The following is a 12577-nucleotide window of genomic DNA, read 5'->3' as shown; positions in this document are numbered from 1 at the left end:
TTACCGTAGAACTCTTCCAATGCCGATGAGTTATAAAGTTTGCGTCGCTATTAAATACTAGGATCTCCATAACAGCTTATATTGAGGAGATTAACAAAGTTGCTGTTGGCTCATTTTATCTCTTCTTGGAGCCCAATAGGTGTTTTGTGACGTACCACAGAATGATCCCTGCCTTCCTCCCACCGTCCCATTGAGATGGTGGCACAGAAATTTCGTCGCGATTGATATCTAGTGGCCTCATGCCCTCTTCCCCGCAAGATCCTAGCAAGGCTGTGGTCGCCACATGGCAGCACTCCTGGGACTCCAGTGGCATGTATCCGATGCACCACTGTCTGCTTTCTGTTACCGTAGAACTCTTCCAATGCCGATGAGTTATAAAGTTTGCGTCGCTATTAAATACTAGGATCTCCATAACAGCTTATATTGAGGAGATTAACAAAGTTGCTGTTGGCTCATTTTATCTCTTCTTGGAGCCCAATAGGTGTTTTGTGACGTACCACAGAATGATCCCTGCCTTCCTCCCACCGTCCCATTGAGATGGTGGCACAGAAATTTCGTCGCGATTGATATCTAGTGGCCTCATGCCCTCTTCCCCGCAAGATCCTAGCAAGGCTGTGGTCGCCACATGGCAGCTCTCCTGGGACTCCAGTGGCATGTATCCGATGCACCACTGTCTGCTTTCTGTTACCGTAGAACTCTTCCAATGCCGATGAGTTATAAAGTTTGCGTCGCTATTAAATACTAGGATCTCCATAACAGCTTATATTGAGGAGATTAACAAAGTTGCTGTTGGCTCATTTTATCTCTTCTTGGAGCCCAATAGGTGTTTTGTGACGTACCACAGAATGATCCCTGCCTTCCTCCCACCGTCCCATTGAGATGGTGGCACAGAAATTTCGTCGCGATTGATATCTAGTGGCCTCATGCCCTCTTCCCCGCAAGATCCTAGCAAGGCTGTGGTCGCCACATGGCAGCACTCCTGGGACTCCAGTGGCATGTATCCGATGCACCACTGTCTGCTTTCTGTTACCGTAGAACTCTTCCAATGCCGATGAGTTATAAAGTTTGCGTCGCTATTAAATACTAGGATCTCCATAACAGCTTATATTGAGGAGATTAACAAAGTTGCTGTTGGCTCATTTTATCTCTTCTTGGAGCCCAATAGGTGTTTTGTGACGTACCACAGAATGATCCCTGCCTTCCTCCCACCGTCCCATTGAGATGGTGGCACAGAAATTTCGTCGCGATTGATATCTAGTGGCCTCATGCCCTCTTCCCCGCAAGATCCTAGCAAGGCTGTGGTCGCCACATGGCAGCACTCCTGGGACTCCAGTGGCATGTATCCGATGCACCACTGTCTGCTTTGTGTTACCGTAGAACTCTTCCAATGCCGATGAGTTATAAAGTTTGCGTCGCTATTAAATACTAGGATCTCCATAACAGCTTATATTGAGGAGATTAACAAAGTTGCTGTTGGCTCATTTTATCTCTTCTTGGAGCCCAATAGGTGTTTTGTGACGTACCACAGAATGATCCCTGCCTTCCTCCCACCGTCCCATTGAGATGGTGGCACAGAAATTTCGTCGCGATTGATATCTAGTGGCCTCATGCCCTCTTCCCCGCAAGATCCTAGCAAGGCTGTGGTCGCCACATGGCAGCTCTCCTGGGGCTCCAGTGGCATGTATCCGATGCACCACTGTCTGCTTTCTGTTACCGTAGAACTCTTCCAATGCCGATGAGTTATAAAGTTTGCGTCGCTATTAAATACTAGGATCTCCATAACAGCTTTTATTGAGGAGATTAACAAAGTTGCTGTTGGCTCATTTTATCTCTTCTTGGAGCCCAATAGGTGTTTTGTGACGTACCACAGAATGATCCCTGCCTTCCTCCCACCGTCCCATTGAGATGGTGGCACAGAAATTTCGTCGCGATTGATATCTAGTGGCCTCATGCCCTCTTCCCCGCAAGATCCTAGCAAGGCTGTGGTCGCCACATGGCAGCTCTCCTGGGACTCCAGTGGCATGTATCCGATGCACCACTGTCTGCTTTCTGTTACCGTAGAACTCTTCCAATGCCGATGAGTTATAAAGTTTGCGTCGCTATTAAATACTAGGATCTCCATAACAGCTTTTATTGAGGAGATTAACAAAGTTGCTGTTGGCTCATTTTATCTCTTCTTGGAGCCCAATAGGTGTTTTATGACGTACCACAGAATGATCCCTGCCTTCCTCCCACCGTCCCATTGAGATGGTGGCACAGAAATTTCGTCGCGATTGATATCTAGTGGCCTCATGCCCTCTTCCCCGCAAGATCCTAGCAAGGCTGTGGTCGCCACATGGCAGCTCTCCTGGGACTCCAGTGGCATGTATCCGATGCACCACTGTCTGCTTTCTGTTACCGTAGAACTCTTCCAATGCCGATGAGTTATAAAGTTTGCGTCGCTATTAAATACTAGGATCTCCATAACAGCTTTTATTGAGGAGATTAACAAAGTTGCTGTTGGCTCATTTTATCTCTTCTTGGAGCCCAATAGGTGTTTTGTGACGTACCACAGAATGATCCCTGCCTTCCTCCCACCGTCCCATTGAGATGGTGGCACAGAAATTTCGTCGCGATTGATATCTAGTGGCCTCATGCCCTCTTCCCCGCAAGATCCTAGCAAGGCTGTGGTCGCCACATGGCAGCTCTCCTGGGACTCCAGTGGCATGTATCCGATGCACCACTGTCTGCTTTCTGTTACCGTAGAACTCTTCCAATGCCGATGAGTTATAAAGTTTGCGTCGCTATTAAATACTAGGATCTCCATAACAGCTTTTATTGAGGAGATTAACAAAGTTGCTGTTGGCTCATTTTATCTCTTCTTGGAGCCCAATAGGTGTTTTGTGACGTACCACAGAATGATCCCTGCCTTCCTCCCACCGTCCCATTGAGATGGTGGCACAGAAATTTCGTCGCGATTGATATCTAGTGGCCTCATGCCCTCTTCCCCGCAAGATCCTAGCAAGGCTGTGGTCGCCACATGGCAGCTCTCCTGGGACTCCAGTGGCATGTATCCGATGCACCACTGTCTGCTTTCTGTTACCGTAGAACTCTTCCAATGCCGATGAGTTATAAAGTTTGCGTCGCTATTAAATACTAGGATCTCCATAACAGCTTTTATTGAGGAGATTAACAAAGTTGCTGTTGGCTCATTTTATCTCTTCTTGGAGCCCAATAGGTGTTTTGTGACGTACCACAGAATGATCCCTGCCTTCCTCCCACCGTCCCATTGAGATGGTGGCACAGAAATTTCGTCGCGATTGATATCTAGTGGCCTCATGCCCTCTTCCCCGCAAGATCCTAGCAAGGCTGTGGTCGCCACATGGCAGCTCTCCTGGGACTCCAGTGGCATGTATCCGATGCACCACTGTCTGCTTTCTGTTACCGTAGAACTCTTCCAATGCCGATGAGTTATAAAGTTTGCGTCGCTATTAAATACTAGGATCTCCATAACAGCTTTTATTGAGGAGATTAACAAAGTTGCTGTTGGCTCATTTTATCTCTTCTTGGAGCCCAATAGGTGTTTTGTGACGTACCACAGAATGATCCCTGCCTTCCTCCCACCGTCCCATTGAGATGGTGGCACAGAAATTTCGTCGCGATTGATATCTAGTGGCCTCATGCCCTCTTCCCCGCAAGATCCTAGCAAGGCTGTGGTCGCCACATGGCAGCTCTCCTGGGACTCCAGTGGCATGTATCCGATGCACCACTGTCTGCTTTCTGTTACCGTAGAACTCTTCCAATGCCGATGAGTTATAAAGTTTGCGTCGCTATTAAATACTAGGATCTCCATAACAGCTTTTATTGAGGAGATTAACAAAGTTGCTGTTGGCTCATTTTATCTCTTCTTGGAGCCCAATAGGTGTTTTGTGACGTACCACAGAATGATCCCTGCCTTCCTCCCACCGTCCCATTGAGATGGTGGCACAGAAATTTCGTCGCGATTGATATCTAGTGGCCTCATGCCCTCTTCCCCGCAAGATCCTAGCAAGGCTGTGGTCGCCACATGGCAGCTCTCCTGGGACTCCAGTGGCATGTATCCGATGCACCACTGTCTGCTTTCTGTTACCGTAGAACTCTTCCAATGCCGATGAGTTATAAAGTTTGCGTCGCTATTAAATACTAGGATCTCCATAACAGCTTATATTGAGGAGATTAACAAAGTTGCTGTTGGCTCATTTTATCTCTTCTTGGAGCCCAATAGGTGTTTTGTGACGTACCACAGAATGATCCCTGCCTTCCTCCCACCGTCCCATTGAGATGGTGGCACAGAAATTTCGTCGCGATTGATATCTAGTGGCCTCATGCCCTCTTCCCCGCAAGATCCTAGCAAGGCTGTGGTCGCCACATGGCAGCTCTCCTGGGACTCCAGTGGCATGTATCCGATGCACCACTGTCTGCTTTCTGTTACCGTAGAACTCTTCCAATGCCGATGAGTTATAAAGTTTGCGTCGCTATTAAATACTAGGATCTCCATAACAGCTTTTATTGAGGAGATTAACAAAGTTGCTGTTGGCTCATTTTATCTCTTCTTGGAGCCCAATAGGTGTTTTGTGACGTACCACAGAATGATCCCTGCCTTCCTCCCACCGTCCCATTGAGATGGTGGCACAGAAATTTCGTCGCGATTGATATCTAGTGGCCTCATGCCCTCTTCCCCGCAAGATCCTAGCAAGGCTGTGGTCGCCACATGGCAGCTCTCCTGGGACTCCAGTGGCATGTATCCGATGCACCACTGTCTGCTTTCTGTTACCGTAGAACTCTTCCAATGCCGATGAGTTATAAAGTTTGCGTCGCTATTAAATACTAGGATCTCCATAACAGCTTTTATTGAGGAGATTAACAAAGTTGCTGTTGGCTCATTTTATCTCTTCTTGGAGCCCAATAGGTGTTTTGTGACGTACCACAGAATGATCCCTGCCTTCCTCCCACCGTCCCATTGAGATGGTGGCACAGAAATTTCGTCGCGATTGATATCTAGTGGCCTCATGCCCTCTTCCCCGCAAGATCCTAGCAAGGCTGTGGTCGCCACATGGCAGCTCTCCTGGGACTCCAGTGGCATGTATCCGATGCACCACTGTCTGCTTTCTGTTACCGTAGAACTCTTCCAATGCCGATGAGTTATAAAGTTTGCGTCGCTATTAAATACTAGGATCTCCATAACAGCTTTTATTGAGGAGATTAACAAAGTTGCTGTTGGCTCATTTTATCTCTTCTTGGAGCCCAATAGGTGTTTTGTGACGTACCACACAATGATCCCTGCCTTCCTCCCACCGTCCCATTGAGATGGTGGCACAGAAATTTCGTCGCGATTGATATCTAGTGGCCTCATGCCCTCTTCCCCGCAAGATCCTAGCAAGGCTGTGGTCGCCACATGGCAGCTCTCCTGGGACTCCAGTGGCATGTATCCGATGCACCACTGTCTGTTTTCTGTAATCGTAGCACTCGTCGAATGCGGATTACTTAAACAATTTGCGTCGCTATTAAATACTAGGATCTCCATAACAGCTTATATTGAGGAGATTAACAAAGTTGCTGTTGGCTCATTTTATCTCTTCTTGGAGCCCAATAGGTGTTTTGTGACGTACCACAGAATGATCCCTGCCTTCCTCCCACCGTCCCATTGAGATGGTGGCACAGAAATTTCGTCGCGATTGATATCTAGTGGCCTCATGCCCTCTTCCCCGCAAGATCCTAGCAAGGCTGTGGTCGCCACATGGCAGCTCTCCTGGGACTCCAGTGGCATGTATCCGATGCACCACTGTCTGTTTTCTGTAATCGTAGCACTCGTCGAATGCGGATTACTTAAACAATTTGCGTCGCTATTAAATACTAGGATCTCCATAACAGCTTTTATTGAGGAGATTAACAAAGTTGCTGTTGGCTCATTTTATCTCTTCTTGGAGCCCAATAGGTGTTTTGTGACGTACCACAGAATGATCCCTGCCTTCCTCCCACCGTCCCATTGAGATGGTGGCACAGAAATTTCGTCGCGATTGATATCTAGTGGCCTCATGCCCTCTTCCCCGCAAGATCCTAGCAAGGCTGTGGTCGCCACATGGCAGCACTCCTGGGACTCCAGTGGCATGTATCCGATGCACCACTGTCTGCTTTCTGTTACCGTAGAACTCTTCCAATGCCGGTGAGTTATAAAGTTTGCGTCGCTATTAAATACTAGGATCTCCATAACAGCTTATATTGAGGAGATTAACAAAGTTGCTGTTGGCTCATTTTATCTCTTCTTGGAGCCCAATAGGTGTTTTGTGACGTACCACAGAATGATCCCTGCCTTCCTCCCACCGTCCCATTGAGATGGTGGCACAGAAATTTCGTCGCGATTGATATCTAGTGGCCTCATGCCCTCTTCCCCGCAAGATCCTAGCAAGGCTGTGGTCGCCACATGGCAGCTCTCCTGGGACTCCAGTGGCATGTATCCGATGCACCACTGTCTGCTTTCTGTTACCGTAGAACTCTTCCAATGCCGATGAGTTATAAAGTTTGCGTCGCTATTAAATACTAGGATCTCCATAACAGCTTTTATTGAGGAGATTAACAAAGTTGCTGTTGGCTCATTTTATCTCTTCTTGGAGCCCAATAGGTGTTTTGTGACGTACCACAGAATGATCCCTGCCTTCCTCCCACCGTCCCATTGAGATGGTGGCACAGAAATTTCGTCGCGATTGATATCTAGTGGCCTCATGCCCTCTTCCCCGCAAGATCCTAGCAAGGCTGTGGTCGCCACATGGCAGCTCTCCTGGGACTCCAGTGGCATGTATCCGATGCACCACTGTCTGCTTTCTGTTACCGTAGAACTCTTCCAATGCCGATGAGTTATAAAGTTTGCGTCGCTATTAAATACTAGGATCTCCATAACAGCTTTTATTGAGGAGATTAACAAAGTTGCTGTTGGCTCATTTTATCTCTTCTTGGAGCCCAATAGGTGTTTTGTGACGTACCACAGAATGATCCCTGCCTTCCTCCCACCGTCCCATTGAGATGGTGGCACAGAAATTTCGTCGCGATTGATATCTAGTGGCCTCATGCCCTCTTCCCCGCAAGATCCTAGCAAGGCTGTGGTCGCCACATGGCAGCTCTCCTGGGACTCCAGTGGCATGTATCCGATGCACCACTGTCTGCTTTCTGTTACCGTAGAACTCTTCCAATGCCGATGAGTTATAAAGTTTGCGTCGCTATTAAATACTAGGATCTCCATAACAGCTTTTATTGAGGAGATTAACAAAGTTGCTGTTGGCTCATTTTATCTCTTCTTGGAGCCCAATAGGTGTTTTGTGACGTACCACAGAATGATCCCTGCCTTCCTCCCACCGTCCCATTGAGATGGTGGCACAGAAATTTCGTCGCGATTGATATCTAGTGGCCTCATGCCCTCTTCCCCGCAAGATCCTAGCAAGGCTGTGGTCGCCACATGGCAGCTCTCCTGGGACTCCAGTGGCATGTATCCGATGCACCACTGTCTGTTTTCTGTAATCGTAGCACTCGTCGAATGCGGATTACTTAAACAATTTGCGTCGCTATTAAATACTAGGATCTCCATAACAGCTTATATTGAGGAGATTAACAAAGTTGCTGTTGGCTCATTTTATCTCTTCTTGGAGCCCAATAGGTGTTTTGTGACGTACCACAGAATGATCCCTGCCTTCCTCCCACCGTCCCATTGAGATGGTGGCACAGAAATTTCGTCGCGATTGATATCTAGTGGCCTCATGCCCTCTTCCCCGCAAGATCCTAGCAAGGCTGTGGTCGCCACATGGCAGCTCTCCTGGGACTCCAGTGGCATGTATCCGATGCACCACTGTCTGTTTTCTGTAATCGTAGCACTCGTCGAATGCGGATTACTTAAACAATTTGCGTCGCTATTAAATACTAGGATCTCCATAACAGCTTTTATTGAGGAGATTAACAAAGTTGCTGTTGGCTCATTTTATCTCTTCTTGGAGCCCAATAGGTGTTTTGTGACGTACCACAGAATGATCCCTGCCTTCCTCCCACCGTCCCATTGAGATGGTGGCACAGAAATTTCGTCGCGATTGATATCTAGTGGCCTCATGCCCTCTTCCCCGCAAGATCCTAGCAAGGCTGTGGTCGCCACATGGCAGCACTCCTGGGACTCCAGTGGCATGTATCCGATGCACCACTGTCTGCTTTCTGTTACCGTAGAACTCTTCCAATGCCGGTGAGTTATAAAGTTTGCGTCGCTATTAAATACTAGGATCTCCATAACAGCTTATATTGAGGAGATTAACAAAGTTGCTGTTGGCTCATTTTATCTCTTCTTGGAGCCCAATAGGTGTTTTGTGACGTACCACAGAATGATCCCTGCCTTCCTCCCACCGTCCCATTGAGATGGTGGCACAGAAATTTCGTCGCGATTGATATCTAGTGGCCTCATGCCCTCTTCCCCGCAAGATCCTAGCAAGGCTGTGGTCGCCACATGGCAGCTCTCCTGGGACTCCAGTGGCATGTATCCGATGCACCACTGTCTGTTTTCTGTAATCGTAGCACTTGTCGAATGCGGATTACTTAAACAATTTGCGTCGCTATTAAATACTAGGATCTCCATAACAGCTTTTATTGAGGAGATTAACAAAGTTGCTGTTGGCTCATTTTATCTCTTCTTGGAGCCCAATAGGTGTTTTGTGACGTACCACAGAATGATCCCTGCCTTCCTCCCACCGTCCCATTGAGATGGTGGCACAGAAATTTCGTCGCGATTGATATCTAGTGGCCTCATGCCCTCTTCCCCGCAAGATCCTAGCAAGGCTGTGGTCGCCACATGGCAGCACTCCTGGGACTCCAGTGGCATGTATCCGATGCACCACTGTCTGTTTTCTGTAATCGTAGCACTCGTCGAATGCGGATTACTTAAACAATTTGCGTCGCTATTAAATACTAGGATCTCCATAACAGCTTATATTGAGGAGATTAACAAAGTTGCTGTTGGCTCATTTTATCTCTTCTTGGAGCCCAATAGGTGTTTTGTGACGTACCACAGAATGATCCCTGCCTTCCTCCCACCGTCCCATTGAGATGGTGGCACAGAAATTTCGTCGCGATTGATATCTAGTGGCCTCATGCCCTCTTCCCCGCAAGATCCTAGCAAGGCTGTGGTCGCCACATGGCAGCTCTCCTGGGACTCCAGTGGCATGTATCCGATGCACCACTGTCTGTTTTCTGTAATCGTAGCACTCGTCGAATGCGGATTACTTAAACAATTTGCGTCGCTATTAAATACTAGGATCTCCATAACAGCTTTTATTGAGGAGATTAACAAAGTTGCTGTTGGCTCATTTTATCTCTTCTTGGAGCCCAATAGGTGTTTTGTGACGTACCACAGAATGATCCCTGCCTTCCTCCCACCGTCCCATTGAGATGGTGGCACAGAAATTTCGTCGCGATTGATATCTAGTGGCCTCATGCCCTCTTCCCCGCAAGATCCTAGCAAGGCTGTGGTCGCCACATGGCAGCTCTCCTGGGACTCCAGTGGCATGTATCCGATGCACCACTGTCTGTTTTCTGTAATCGTAGCACTTGTCGAATGCGGATTACTTAAACAATTTGCGTCGCTATTAAATACTAGGATCTCCATAACAGCTTTTATTGAGGAGATTAACAAAGTTGCTGTTGGCTCATTTTATCTCTTCTTGGAGCCCAATAGGTGTTTTGTGACGTACCACAGAATGATCCCTGCCTTCCTCCCACCGTCCCATTGAGATGGTGGCACAGAAATTTCGTCGCGATTGATATCTAGTGGCCTCATGCCCTCTTCCCCGCAAGATCCTAGCAAGGCTGTGGTCGCCACATGGCAGCTCTCCTGGGACTCCAGTGGCATGTATCCGATGCACCACTGTCTGTTTTCTGTAATCGTAGCACTCGTCGAATGCGGATTACTTAAACAATTTGCGTCGCTATTAAATACTAGGATCTCCATAACAGCTTTTATTGAGGAGATTAACAAAGTTGCTGTTGGCTCATTTTATCTCTTCTTGGAGCCCAATAGGTGTTTTGTGACGTACCACAGAATGATCCCTGCCTTCCTCCCACCGTCCCATTGAGATGGTGGCACAGAAATTTCGTCGCGATTGATATCTAGTGGCCTCATGCCCTCTTCCCCGCAAGATCCTAGCAAGGCTGTGGTCGCCACATGGCAGCTCTCCTGGGACTCCAGTGGCATGTATCCGATGCACCACTGTCTGTTTTCTGTAATCGTAGCACTCGTCGAATGCGGATTACTTAAACAATTTGCGTCGCTATTAAATACTATGATCTCCATAACAGCTTTTATTGAGGAGATTAACAAAGTTGCTGTTGGCTCATTTTATCTCTTCTTGGAGCCCAATAGGTGTTTTGTGACGTACCACAGAATGATCCCTGCCTTCCTCCCACCGTCCCATTGAGATGGTGGCACAGAAATTTCGTCGCGATTGATATCTAGTGGCCTCATGCCCTCTTCCCCGCAAGATCCTAGCAAGGCTGTGGTCGCCACATGGCAGCTCTCCTGGGACTCCAGTGGCATGTATCCGATGCACCACTGTCTGTTTTCTGTAATCGTAGCACTCGTCGAATGCGGATTACTTAAACAATTTGCGTCGCTATTAAATACTAGGATCTCCATAACAGCTTTTATTGAGGAGATTAACAAAGTTGCTGTTGGCTCATTTTATCTCTTCTTGGAGCCCAATAGGTGTTTTGTGACGTACCACAGAATGATCCCTGCCTTCCTCCCACCGTCCCATTGAGATGGTGGCACAGAAATTTCGTCGCGATTGATATCTAGTGGCCTCATGCCCTCTTCCCCGCAAGATCCTAGCAAGGCTGTGGTCGCCACATGGCAGCTCTCCTGGGACTCCAGTGGCATGTATCCGATGCACCACTGTCTGTTTTCTGTAATCGTAGCACTCGTCGAATGCGGATTACTTAAACAATTTGCGTCGCTATTAAATACTAGGATCTCCATAACAGCTTTTATTGAGGAGATTAACAAAGTTGCTGTTGGCTCATTTTATCTCTTCTTGGAGCCCAATAGGTGTTTTGTGACGTACCACAGAATGATCCCTGCCTTCCTCCCACCGTCCCATTGAGATGGTGGCACAGAAATTTCGTCGCGATTGATATCTAGTGGCCTCATGCCCTCTTCCCCGCAAGATCCTAGCAAGGCTGTGGTCGCCACATGGCAGCTCTCCTGGGACTCCAGTGGCATGTATCCGATGCACCACTGTCTGTTTTCTGTAATCGTAGCACTCGTCGAATGCGGATTACTTAAACAATTTGCGTCGCTATTAAATACTAGGATCTCCATAACAGCTTATATTGAGGAGATTAACAAAGTTGCTGTTGGCTCATTTTATCTCTTCTTGGAGCCCAATAGGTGTTTTGTGACGTACCACAGAATGATCCCTGCCTTCCTCCCACCGTCCCATTGAGATGGTGGCACAGAAATTTCGTCGCGATTGATATCTAGTGGCCTCATGCCCTCTTCCCCGCAAGATCCTAGCAAGGCTGTGGTCGCCACATGGCAGCTCTCCTGGGACTCCAGTGGCATGTATCCGATGCACCACTGTCTGTTTTCTGTAATCGTAGCACTCGTCGAATGCGGATTACTTAAACAATTTGCGTCGCTATTAAATACTATGATCTCCATAACAGCTTTTATTGAGGAGATTAACAAAGTTGCTGTTGGCTCATTTTATCTCTTCTTGGAGCCCAATAGGTGTTTTGTGACGTACCACAGAATGATCCCTGCCTTCCTCCCACCGTCCCATTGAGATGGTGGCACAGAAATTTCGTCGCGATTGATATCTAGTGGCCTCATGCCCTCTTCCCCGCAAGATCCTAGCAAGGCTGTGGTCGCCACATGGCAGCTCTCCTGGGACTCCAGTGGCATGTATCCGATGCACCACTGTCTGTTTTCTGTAATCGTAGCACTCGTCGAATGCGGATTACTTAAACAATTTGCGTCGCTATTAAATACTATGATCTCCATAACAGCTTTTATTGAGGAGATTAACAAAGTTGCTGTTGGCTCATTTTATCTCTTCTTGGAGCCCAATAGGTGTTTTGTGACGTACCACAGAATGATCCCTGCCTTCCTCCCACCGTCCCATTGAGATGGTGGCACAGAAATTTCGTCGCGATTGATATCTAGTGGCCTCATGCCCTCTTCCCCGCAAGATCCTAGCAAGGCTGTGGTCGCCACATGGCAGCTCTCCTGGGACTCCAGTGGCATGTATCCGATGCACCACTGTCTGTTTTCTGTAATCGTAGCACTCGTCGAATGCGGATTACTTAAACAATTTGCGTCGCTATTAAATACTATGATCTCCATAACAGCTTTTATTGAGGAGATTAACAAAGTTGCTGTTGGCTCATTTTATCTCTTCTTGGAGCCCAATAGGTGTTTTGTGACGTACCACAGAATGATCCCTGCCTTCCTCCCACCGTCCCATTGAGATGGTGGCACAGAAATTTCGTCGCGATTGATATCTAGTGGCCTCATGCCCTCTTCCCCGCAAGATCCTAG

The sequence above is a fragment of the Schistocerca piceifrons genome, chromosome 1 (assembly GCF_021461385.2).
Source record: "Schistocerca piceifrons isolate TAMUIC-IGC-003096 chromosome 1, iqSchPice1.1, whole genome shotgun sequence".
NCBI lineage: Eukaryota > Metazoa > Arthropoda > Insecta > Orthoptera > Acrididae > Schistocerca > Schistocerca piceifrons.
Note: the sequence above shows the minus strand (reverse complement) of the source record.